Source organism: Ahaetulla prasina, chromosome 4, assembly GCF_028640845.1.
Source record: "Ahaetulla prasina isolate Xishuangbanna chromosome 4, ASM2864084v1, whole genome shotgun sequence".
Classification (NCBI taxonomy): domain Eukaryota; kingdom Metazoa; phylum Chordata; class Lepidosauria; order Squamata; family Colubridae; genus Ahaetulla; species Ahaetulla prasina.
In genome coordinates this window covers 107,123,960-107,136,919 of record NC_080542.1, presented here as the reverse complement: position 1 = coordinate 107,136,919, position 12,960 = coordinate 107,123,960, and the positions used below count along the sequence as shown (strand labels likewise).

Below are 12,960 nucleotides of genomic sequence, written 5' to 3'. Positions count from 1 at the left end.
CCACCATGTCACCCCAGTAATTTAACAAAGATTTCTGCGTGTGATATTTATAAAAATTCTTCACTACTAAACATTGTTCAAAAACAGAGCTGAAAGATTGAAGCTGGATAAAAAGAGGAATGCCCAATGTTGTTTCCTCCCCATTAACCTGCTTCATCATGTGGGAAATCCCTTGAGACCGAGACGCTGTGTATGTGGTGTTTTCTTTTTCCCTAAAGGATCAAATGAAAGAAAGCAATTGGCATGCTGTATCTGCTTCCCAGGTTATTCTGGTTTCAAAACCCTGCTGACTTCTGCTGCCATGTCTTTCCCTTTTACTTTACAGACAACATCAGAGTGGAACGGCGGCTGACCCTGTGCACTTGCTTCAAATGAGTGTAAATAGAAGATGATATTACTTGTCTGAATGAAGTGGACTATCCCATGGAGGGGAATAATAGCTGTCGCCTAGCACCAAGTCTCTTTTCCTCTTCTGAAAAAGATGAGGGAGAACTTAAAAGTCAAGGAGACCCCAAGATGAGGGCGAATGTTGATTACTTTAAAGATTAAACTGTTACCCTGGTGAAGTCAGCAAATACTGTTTCTAAGCAGTGATTTCAATGTCTCTTGAGTGCTATGAATCTTAGCTTAGTGATTAGGAATCAGTGTTTTAAAGATGTAAATACAATTCAGTGGGAACTTGCAAATTTTATTTGGTGTTTTGACAAAAAGAAAATGATACAGAAATAGTATGACACAAATGATTGTTTGAAAACTGTATTGATGCAACATACAATGTTACAATATTATAAGCTTTTAGTTTTGCTATATTGTGAAACTCTTAATTTTGCAAAAGACTGGCACTTTTAATAAATATATTGGCAGATGCATAGTGTTCTTTCCATTTCTAGTTAATTGAATTTCCATAAGTAGTAATAACTACATTAATATTGAGGACTGATGGAATGTTTCTTGGCAAAGTTTGGATTGTTATTTCATTAAGCAGCTAGGTAAGTATTAAAGCTCCCCCAGATGGTTTATATATTATAATAATCTTCTTCATAGAAATTCTCACAAAGAAAATAATTATGCATAAACAGATTCTGATCCTCAAGAGCAGAGTGTATTTTAACTTGAAATCCCATAATGACTATGACCCTTAACCCTGATGTAACTATTTTCCATCCAGGCTACTTACAGAAAGACACCAAATAACGCAAAGGTTAACAAAGTTAGTGGACTAAACAAACTTGATACAGAGAACGAACTTTCCCATACAGCAAGTAAATAAACTCATCACCAACTGATCAATGCAAAAGAACTGAGATACCAACATACTAAATATTATTAAGTCCATAATATCTATTTACAGGTAAGATTGGTATAATTTAGAATTAATAATATGTAATTTCTTGTAAGAGTTTATGAAGCACAGTGTTCTACATGTGATTTTTAAGAATCATTCTTTTAATGATAATTGAAACTGTTGCATTCTGGACCCAAAATATTAAATATCTTTAATAGCATACAACAATTTTGTTTCATTTTATTATAGCTGTTTAAGATATCATAATCACTTTTTAAAAATAGTTTTCGTTTCTTCCATTTCAGTTTATTATCCCATTGAAACTCAGCAGAACAAATATAAGGCTATATTTTGCTACCGAGTTTCAGCAATGCAACCACAAGTCATTCCAATTTCTAAGCAGTGTGCTAGTCATTTGTCCAAAATGTATTCTGCTCCTGATTGAAGACAAAGATCTTCAATTATGGTCTAATCAGAAATGTTAACTCTGTTAGGAAATAGATAGTTTATCCAGTAGTGCTATTCAAGTAATTTAACAACCGGCTCTCTGCACTAATGATTTCTTCCAACAACCAGTTTGTCAAACTGCTCAGAAAGTTAACAATCGGTTCTCCCGAAGTGGTGCAAACTGGCTGAATCCCACCATTGAGTTTATCCCTTTCATTTAAAGTTTTAAAAGCATCTCAAATGTTTTAAAAAATATCTTTGCTGGAACATTAGAAAAATCAACTATGCAGCAAAATAAGTTACGTTCACACAGCCTTACATACATACCTTTTTTTTTTTGCAAAATTTTTTATTTTCCATAATAATTCCCACAATTTAACCAGTGTACAATACAATCACTTATCCAACAATCGATCCTATACTCAGATTATGCTCAATCAGGACTGCTCGGCCGCCACTCCCTTCCTTAATCCTTTCTACCCTTCTCATCCTTCTACTTTCCCCACCATCCTTCTCCTCGCTTTCCTACTTCCCCTCCTCTTTCCCACTTCTCACTTCCATCCTTTCTAACCCTCTATCTTCCCCTCCTTCTCCTCCTCCTATCCTTTCTTCTCCCTCCCTTCTTTCCTACCTACCTACCTGCCTACCTACTTTCTTCCTTCTTTACTCCTCTTTCCTTACCCTTTCCCTTCCGGAGTGGTTACTAAGCAGTCCCGACTTTACACCATTCCAACTCGTTTAATTCTACCATTATTCCTGTACAATGGCAATCAATCAATTTATAATCTTCCCCTCCCCCCACATTCCCCCCCCCCCGAGACTTCCCAGAACAGAATACAGGGTATAGTAACTAACAAATATAATCTAAAATATAACATAAAACATATTCCATTTCACACCATCACACTATCAATTTCCTTCTTTCTTAAACTCTAATACATAGCAATTCCTAACTTCACTCAAAAACTAATTGGTATTTTTTAATCTGATACTTATTTTGAATATAATCGATCCACTTTCTCCATTCCAAAATATATTTTTCTTGTGTATAGTCTTTCGAGTAGGCAGAAAATTTTGCCATTTCTGCTAAATTTGATACTTTACTTATTCTTCCAATATTGTGCAATCAATAGTCTTGCAGCAGTTATTAAATTCAAAATGAGTTTTGTCTCTATAACAGTGCAATCTGGAATTATTCCTAATAAAAAGAACTGTGGAACAAACTTGATCTTCTTTTTCAAAATGTTCTGCATAATCCACCATATTTTAATCCAAAAAGCTTTAACTTTTTTGTAAGTCCACCATATATGATAATATGTAGCATCCTCACAATCACATCTACAACATTTTGCTTTCACATTTGGATACATACATGACAGTTCTTTAGGATCTAAATGCCATCTATAAAATATTTTATAAAAATTTTCTCTTAAATTTTGTGCTTGTGTAAATTTAACATTCCTCACCCAAATTTTTCCTCATGTTTCTAACATTATAGGTTGTTGAAAATTTTGTGCCCATTTTACCATACAATCTTTAACCAACTCCATTTCTGAATCAAATTCAACCAATACATTATATAATCTCTTTATATGCTGTTGACCTTGATCTTTTATTTGTTTTACCAAGTTATCATCACTTTGCCTAATACCAATTTTCTGATCTATTTTCCATCTAGATTGCAATTGTCCATACTAGAACCACGTATAATTTCTCCCTTCATCCCTCAATTTCTCCCTAGATTTTAACTGTAATTCCCCTTTTTCCATAATCAAAAGCTCTTTGAGAAGTTCCTCCCTCATGGAGGACAGCTTTTATTTCATTAATACCTAGAGAAGATCGAGATGATGTTAAACCAGAGAATTATAGGCCAATATCGCTTTTAAATACTGATTATAAGATATTTGCTAAGATATTAGCAAATAGATTGATGCCACTGATGACTCAATTAATACATAATAATCAAACAGGATTTATTAAGGGGAGACAGATGAAATATAATATGAGACAAATTGTAAATTTACTTGAATATTTGGAAAGAAACAGCCAGGTCTCAGCAGCACTCTTCTTTTTTGTTGCGGAAAAAGCTTTTGATAGATTGGATTGGCAGTTTTTGTTTAAAGTAATAGAAAAAATGCATTTTGGGGATTATTTTATTCAAGCAATTAAGGCTATATATCGAAAGCAAACAGTTCAAATAATAGTAAATGGTGGATTAACAGAATCCTTCAAGATTGAGAAAGGGAGTAGACAAGGATGTCCCTTGTCACCATTATTATTCATTCTAACTTTGGAAATATTATTGAGTAATATACGTGGTTCAGATCTAATAAAAGGAATTAGAATTAAAAATCAAGATTATAAGTTAAGAGCGTTTGCAGATGACCTGGTTGTTATTTTATCTCAACCAATACATTCAGCCGTATATCTAAAGGAGACAATTGATCAGTATAGTAAGGTATCTGGGTTTAAAGTGAATCAACAGAAGACAAAAATGATAATTAAAAACATGAATACACATCAGAGAGAAGAACTAGAAACAATAACTGGATATGAAGTAGTTAAAAAGGTCAAATACCTACAAAGGTCAAATACAGCATCGAATGTAAAGTTATATAAAAATAATTATGAGGTATTGTGGGGAAAAGTAATTAAAGAAATGGAGAATTGGAAGAAGTTACAATTATCATTGTTGGAAAGAGTGGCAGCTATAAAAATGAATGTTTTGCCTAGATTTTTATTTTTGTTTCAAATGATTCCAATATTGAAGAAAGATGCAAATTTACAGGAATGGCAAAAAGGGATTAGTAATTTTGTATGGAAGGGTAAAAAAAACGAGAATAAAGTTAAAAATAATGCAAGACGTTAGGGAAAGAGGGGGTTTAAAAATGCCTAACTTGAAATTGTACTATGATGCAGTTGCTTTAGCTTTAATTTCTGATTGGATTAATTTAACAGAGGAAAGGGTTTTGAAAATAGAAGGTTATGGTTTGTTATATGGTTTGCATGCATATGTATTATATGACAAGAAAATTGATAAGATATTTAAGAATAATATGGTTAGAAGTGCTTTGTTGAGGGTTTGGAAAAAATATCAATATAAGTTAGATGGAAAGATACCAATATGGACTATCCCCAGACATATGATAGAGAATATAAATATATTACCAAAAAATGGAGGTTATCACTTATATACCTTTTTTGTTGAAATATAATAATGAAATACAAAATAGTGTTATGGGGTATCCTTTTTCCTATAAAGTAATGTATGTATGTATGTATGTATGTATGTATGTATGTATGTATGTTTGTATGCAAGCATGCATGTATATTACTTAGAAATCTCTCATCCTGTTGAGAACAAATAGGTGAGTTAGCCTACTCTAAAGGCCTACTGGCCCCAAACTAATAATAAAGTGATATATGGATGCTGATATGAAGCACACAGGCAGCTCAAAAGAATGACATCTTTCCATTTTTATTCCCCATTCTTCCTTTGATACTGTAAATAAATGCAAACCCCTTTTTTCTAGTCACCACAAGTCTTATCTTCTTTCTGAATCCTATCTAGATCGTGGATGTGGCAGGTTTAACTGCATTCAGTACAAAAGTACTTCCTTTTCTTTACCCAAACTTTAATATTTGTTAAATGGTTCTGGAGCAAAACTTTTCCTAAATATTTTTTCATATGCATAGGGTTTATTTTTTTCATTTCTACAATTCACATTTTGTTTCTACAATTCACATTTCTTTGCTTTCTCTCTCCACAAACAATATACCCTATGCCTTTTCATTCATATGGAATGTGACCTATAAATACAGAATAAAAATCCTGGATTTGTTATCAAAAGCTACTAAATTATATAATGATTCAGTTTATTGCAGCCATTATTATTACGGTATTCTACACAAGAAGAATGCATAATTATTGTTGTTCCTGGCCACAAGTCAGCTAGATATTTAGACTGTTGGCATTTTTAACCACCTTTAAGTCCTTCCCAAGGACCTGGGATAGACAGATCTCATTGTTTGGTGTGTTAAAGATTTCATTAAAGGATGTAAGATGTTCCAAGTAAAGTTGCCTTTTGCAAATGAATGATGGTTATATTCTCAATGCTGGTGGTGTTCAAGTGATGTGCCAGTTGTTTTGTGATTGCACCCATTATTATTGACACTATCTCTGCTTTCTTGTGCCACCGTCATTATACTTTTATTTGCAAGTCCTTGTATTTTGTGATTTCCCCCCCGCCCTTTCTCTTCTATTCTGTCCAAGTACAGCAAAGTCCACTATCTAGACTTTTTTGGCTTTTTTATTAATAATTGTTAAGTCCAAGTGTTGCGTGGATGTGCTATCTTCTTGCAGTAGATAACTAGCTTGTCCACTGTTTCTTCAGCTTCTTTTTAGAGAATGTATTTTTTTTTGTGTTGCTATCTTCTCAATTCTGGCTTTGTGTGCATTTCTTCTTATGGCTTGCTCTTGTACAGGCAGAATTAGCCTGTCTCTTTACTCAGTTTTCCTGCTCTTAGCCATTGGCAGGTCTTGTTGTTATTTGCTGATTTTTTTTGTTTTTTGTTCTGTCATTTGCCTTGCCATGTATCTTTTCTAGACTTCATTTGCAACTTGGCAACTTCCTGGACAAATCCAAGCAGTTCTCTTGGCAAGAGTTCAGAAGTAGTTTGCCATTGCCTCTTTCCTAAAGCTGAGAGGGAGTGATTGGCCAGCTGGCTTTGTACTTAGGCAGGACTGGAACTCATGGACTCCTGGTTTCTAGCCTGGTGCCTTATACTGCTACACCAAACTGGCAATCTAATCCAAACTGGAATCATAATTGCCTGATTCTTTACCTTCAGCAGAAGATTACAAACATCAGAGAATGAGATATTTTGCTTAAGATGAACAATTCAAGAAATATGACATACAGGAAGACAATCTGAAGAGTGAGGAGGAGGGGGCGGGAAGCAATTATACTCCAGTTCTTAAAATTACTACACTTATCATGGCCAGATGGGATGAAGAAAGGTTTGGGGGACATAATGGAATCTTTTTGAGAAGGATTACAATTGCGCAGGGCCAAAAGAGCTATCTTTTCAGCAGAAGAATGAAATAGATCTTACAGTCTTTTCTCTCTCCTTTCTTTCAACTGAGATTATGGTGCAGCACTTACTCTTTAAAGCCTGAGGTTTTGCTTGTTGGCTAAGTGACAGTTGGAGATGATTACTACATGATGATTAGATGTTAAAAAAATGAATGTTGGCATGAGATAGATCTAATAATATAGACCACATAAGTGTAGATTTCTCAATGTTTCTGTTTACAGGGAGACCAGAGTTCCTTTGTCACTCCTGTATACAAGATAAACTTTGACAGCTATAGAGATCATTTCCCTAGCCCACAGCTTATTAAAGCAGATCAAAAAAGTTCTGGATCGACCAATTTTCCCATTTTAATAATACAAAAACTCTTGTTCCAACTTGAAAATTCTTTGAAGATTGAGAATCTGTTACTGCTATTTGAGTAATAGTTACTGAAAAATTCTTGCCTGTTATGAAACTCAATATTCCCCAGCTCTTATATGTCTGTGAGTGTATGTATATGCCCGTATATATGCATGCACACACAAACAGAGAGTTTTAAAACAGACTTCAAGATACCCTGTTTTATGATTGACTCAACAAGTTACAGCTGTTCTTTGCAATTTTCAAATGATTTTCATTTGGTATACAATTTCAGTTTAAAGAAATGAAGCAGCAATAAAACAGCAACTTTTTAATTGCAAATCCATAATAGCAATAGTACTGGAAGAAGAGTAGAAAACAGTAGAAAAAGGAACAACAGCTAGCTATCACTACTCTTTTTACAATTCCAAATGTAAGTCATTTATAGTAATATTAGGAAATGTCATTTAGCAATGCTCTATAAATTAGTGGGAACTGAAAAAGTTAATGTAGATTTCCTAATGGATCATTTTAAAGAAGTCAATAGAAACATAAATTGATTCCCTACTTTGTACTAGAATTGACATTGATTGGATTGGGGGACTCTATTTTACCTTATCACAATGAGAAAAAAACATTTAGAGTGATCTATATACCCACCTTTCTGTATATAAAAAATCTAGAATATGAAGATGAGGTGTGTGTATCTTTTTCCATTCGGTATCATTTTTGGATATTTTACCCATAATTTCTGTCCATTTCCACTTTGAGATATATTTACATACATGTATAAAGATGTATGTATAAAGAAGCCATCGAGATAGAAAAACGCCCACACAGCATGAACAAACAAGATAATACCTCCTGCCTACCAGCCATTTGGAAACCCGCCCTTATTGACAAACGAGTCCTTAACACAAGGAATGACACCAGACCCACACTCACAAGGTCCACACAGGATGTCACCACCACACATCCACCCAGAAAGCAGACCCAAACCCACACTGATCAGGAAGCACGACCAAGAACCAGAAGCCAGACCACAGCTGCAACATTAGCCATTTCAAACCCCTCCAATCCATACATGCAGCAGACTGACACCCACTATGAAGATGTAGCACGACCACGAACACGAAGCCAAGCAGCAGCAGTGCAGCTCACCAGCTCAAATCCCCCTGCAACTCAGACTAATCTGAGCACAACCAAGCCCCCACCCAAACAGGACACACCCCCAGCCAATCAGAGCACACACAAAAAAACCCATCCAATCAGAGCACAGCCAAGCTCCCACCCAATCAGTTCAAACCCCCACAAAAGGAAGAAAGAGCTGCAATCACACATTGCTCCCAGAAGCACGAAGCTGAAGTCTGAAGATGACGAATGAGACTTCGTCGAAATGTCGCCAAGACACTTCCAATTTTACGCGGGAGAAAACCCGAATAACCAAAGACCTACATACAAACACCCGCGAAAACCTCAGAAAACAAATACATGTATAAAATGTATACATTTTCCCAATACATATTTGTAGGCATAAACTTTAGAATAGTGCAGTACAGATAATCCTCAATTTATAACAATTCATTTAGTGACTGTTCAAATTATAGCAGCAGTGAAAAAGAGCAATTTACAACCTGTCTTCACCCTTATAATCTTCCCAGCATTCTGCATGGTCATTTGATTAAAATTCAGACACTTGGCAACTGGAAAGTACTTATGACATGATATTTGTGATGCCCTGGAGTCATGTGATCACCATTTGTGTTCTTCCCAGCTGGCACAAGTAGAGTCAATGGAGGAAGTTAGATTTGTTTAATAATGATATGATTCACTTAACAAGTGCAGTTATTGGCTTAACAACCATGGCAAAAATGACATTAAATTAGGCATGCTCACGTAATAACAGTCTTGATTAGTAATGTAAATATTGGCCCCAATTGTAGTCTTAAGTCAAGGGCTATGTGTAGAGCATTTTTTAAACTATATTATCTATCTAAGGATATTCACAGCAATAGCCCTAGGCTTCAAAATGAGATATATGACTAGATTGTTATTTTTTTTTAATATTGCATGCATGTAAAAAGAGGAAGAAGTTACATTCAATTGAAGTGAACATTTTAAAATCAATGATTATTGCTTTGGATACCATTGTATCCAGCTGATTATCCTCTGAATTTTTGACAGATAGGTAATATTATAATTAATTCTGATTATTGAGAGGTACTCGAGTTTTTTCCAGTGTTCTAGACTGACTAATCCAAGACCTTGCATTAACTTTGGAGCTAAATGATGCTAAATACCATGCTTAATTTTCATAATGTTTTTAAATGTCAAAAGAATCCACACATCTAATAAAGATAGGTTTTCTTTGCAGGCATATTATGATTGTACACCTCTAGATAATGATGAGGTTTTGTTTCCCAGCAAAACTGGTAACAAGAGAAATATTAAAAGCCAGTCACATTAGTCTTTCAGTTGAAGGAATGCTCTTCAACTCCCAGTCCCTACAATGACATCTTTTTTATCACTTATGTGTGATAAAAACCGATTCAGGATAATGATCATGACATTGCAATTTTTTTTTTGTTTACATTTATACCCCACCCTTCTCCAAAGACTCAGGACTTCTGGTTTTATGTACATCACCTCAGTGACAGATTAATAAATGGCCAGAGTTTTAGTTGAACAGTCACAAACATAGACAAAATATATGACTCAGCATACCTATTTTTATTATCTATATTACATTTAGTGAGAATGACCACTAAATCAAATTGTTTTCTAATGTTGGAGAATAGAGAGGCAACATCAATAAATTCTAAATTATTGTATCAATCATTACAGTAGAATTCGGACTAGTGACTTTGTCCTCCAAACTTGCCTACGTTACACATTGGTATGTCTGGGGCAGTGCAACCCCATTCAGAACTAAAGATGTTAAATGTCCAAATCCTGAAGCCCACATACCCATAGTCGATTTTACCAAGATTCAGTTGAAGCCTCTTTAACTGAACCCCCCATCCAAACTCCTAGTGTCTCCAAGCACTGCGAAAGGACAGAAACACAATACTTGAGTCATCTAGGATGGATATATAAAGTAGTGGTAGATGATCTCATCAGTGGCTTCATGAAGAAATTAAAAGGAGTGGAAACAGTATTGAGCCCTGAGGTATGCTACAAAGGAGTGGCCATGGGCTGGAATCAAATTTGGAGAAAGAAATCAAACCCAAGCTGCACTACCCATTCTCCGATCCCCCAGTTGACACAAATGGATAGATACTATGACTGATGGTATCAAAAGCTGCTTTGAGATCATGGAGAACAAGGATCCCCTTTGTAGAGATCATTGACATGTGCGACCAGTATTTTTTTTGTCCCATAATTGGGCCTGAAATCCAACTGGAAGGGGTCAGGATAATTCATTTCATCTGGTTCTCTGAAGTTGCCACATAACTACCTTTTCCACCACCTTTCCTAAAAAGGGAAGTGAGAAACTGGATGATACTGGTCCAAAGATATGAGATCTAGGGATAGTTTTTTTAAAGGAGGTGCAGACCATGGCCTCCTTAAAAGTCCCAGGAATGTTCCCTCCAGCAGTGATATATTGATCACTGCTTGAATCCACCTGGAGGTCACCATCCTGGAGGCTTTCACTAGCCAAAAGGGACACACTGATAGGTAGTTGCACTGACAGCTTCAACATCTTTGTCCACTTCATCAAGTCTAATAGGATCATGCTGTTCCCAGATAACCAGGTAAGATCACTCGCCAAGTATCTACGATGGATTTGCTCCAAACATATATATCAACTGGGAACAGATTTGAGTGATGAAAATCACTCAGTGATTTTCAATTCAGAAATCAGATGTTCCACAAATTCCTCTGCATGGCACTGAAGGTGTCTCAGGAGGGACTGTTCTTAAGTTTCAATTTAATTTTGCTACAAGTCTTTTGAAGAAGAAAGATGAAAGATCTTATTGGAGGGTAGATAAACTTTACAAGTTTGTAGAGTCAGAAAAGTCCTTAATCATTGGCATCAACAGTATTTTTCCCCATTAGTTATAATTCTTGGCCTTAATCCACTACATTTTAGAAAATTTTGTGGGATTCATTCTTCTCGTATAGCTAGGAATGCATCTACATTTCTCAAATAATTTTACAAATATATAGTTTCAAATTCTTGAAAAACAGCTTGGTTTTGGTTTTCCAATCAGTCTTCATATTTCCCTTCACTTTATCTGATTCCATCTATTATGCCTTTTCTTTTTCCCAAAAATATTTTGAAACTTTAAAGTACTCTGACTGAACTTCCATTTTCATAACTCCAAGTACCAAGACCAGTTCCTGAATCATATTCAATCATATTTAATCATAATCAATCAGCAGGTTGGGCAAAGTTTATTTAAATAACAGTCCACATAGCAATTCTTAAATTCCTAGGATTGACCATGTGTTCCACCTTTTACCTTACTGACAAATGTAGGTGGGTAGGTAGATACGCAAAATATCTTTGGATCAAGACTGATCTTCCCAAATATATCTGTAAGTTTAGCAATAGAATGCATGCAACCCATTTACTCTGTTCATAATAAAATAACCTCAAAACATTTCAGAACAATCTGATATATGATTACAAAAAACAGGAAATCCTGACCAATAATTCCAAATTTCCCCTCTGCTGATCAAGTTTCCTTTTGGCTGAAATTTAGATAAATTTGAAAGTATTGCTATTTTCTTCTCCTTTTCCTATTATCTGATGCTGCTGCCAATCTGCATTATTTTGATTGATTCATTTTAGTGTTAAGTTTTATTATTTTGATGAAATTAAGAGATGGACATAAATATTTCATATAAGCAAATAAAATAAGCACATACTGGATAAAACTATGCAATCCTGAATACATATGTAGAATGAAATTTCAGTTGCTATAGATGGATATCTTCCACAGATGCAGACTATATTATAATAATGAGATATGTCTGATTGTATCATATACATATGAGATATATAGATATACACATATACAGTACCTGTATACATACAAATAAAGTGCCTCTTTGAAGATCAGCATAGTTTTAATAAAATCATTGCAACATTAAATGTCCTGAGAAAGAAAAAAAAATTTTTTTTTGTTTACATTTATATCCCGCCCTTCTCCGAAGACTCAGGGCAGCTTACAGTGTGTAAGGCAATAGTCTCATTCTATTTGTATATTTACAAAGTCAACTTATTGCCCCCCCAACAATCTGGGTCCTCATTTTACCTACCTTATAAAGGATGAAAGGCTGAGTCAACCTTGGACCTGGACCTGGTGGGGCTTGAACCTGCAGTAATAATTAAATAATAATAAATAATAAATAATAAAGTAATAATAAAAATAATAAATAATAAAGTAATAATAAAAAAGTAATAATAAGTAATTGCAGGCAGCTGTGTAACAGGCTTCTTACAGCCTGAGCCACACCGCGGCCCATATGCTCAGTTTGCCCTATTTTTAGTTTCTGAATATTTTGTAAGCAAACTTCATTGTTGGCCTATAAGATTATCTAGGAAATAATGTAATGGACTATGCATTAGTATTTCATTAGATCAAGAAAGGAGATTTTGTGTTGTATTTAGAAATTGCTGAATAAAATTCCCAGGATTCAATATGAACGGTGATAAGGATACATGGATATGCGATTTAGAGGACTAAAACTACTTCCTTCAATAGAAATAAGATACGTATATGCCAGTGGTGGGAGTCAAATTTTTTTACCACCAGTTCTGTAGCTTGGTGGGTATGGCAGGG

At 34.8% G+C, this 12,960-nt stretch overlaps 1 long non-coding RNA gene across 1 annotated transcript in view; it reads right to left on the bottom strand.

Annotated features, from left to right (window-relative positions):
* The window catches only part of LOC131197269 (uncharacterized), a 74,676-nt gene extending 62,183 nt beyond the window's left edge, over window positions 1-12,493 (bottom strand). The window contains exon 1 of the long non-coding RNA XR_009154920.1: window positions 12,437-12,493. This is a non-coding gene — a long non-coding RNA (uncharacterized LOC131197269). The remainder of the gene's footprint in view (window positions 1-12,436) is intronic.
* Window positions 12,494-12,960: the final 467 nt, after the last annotated feature.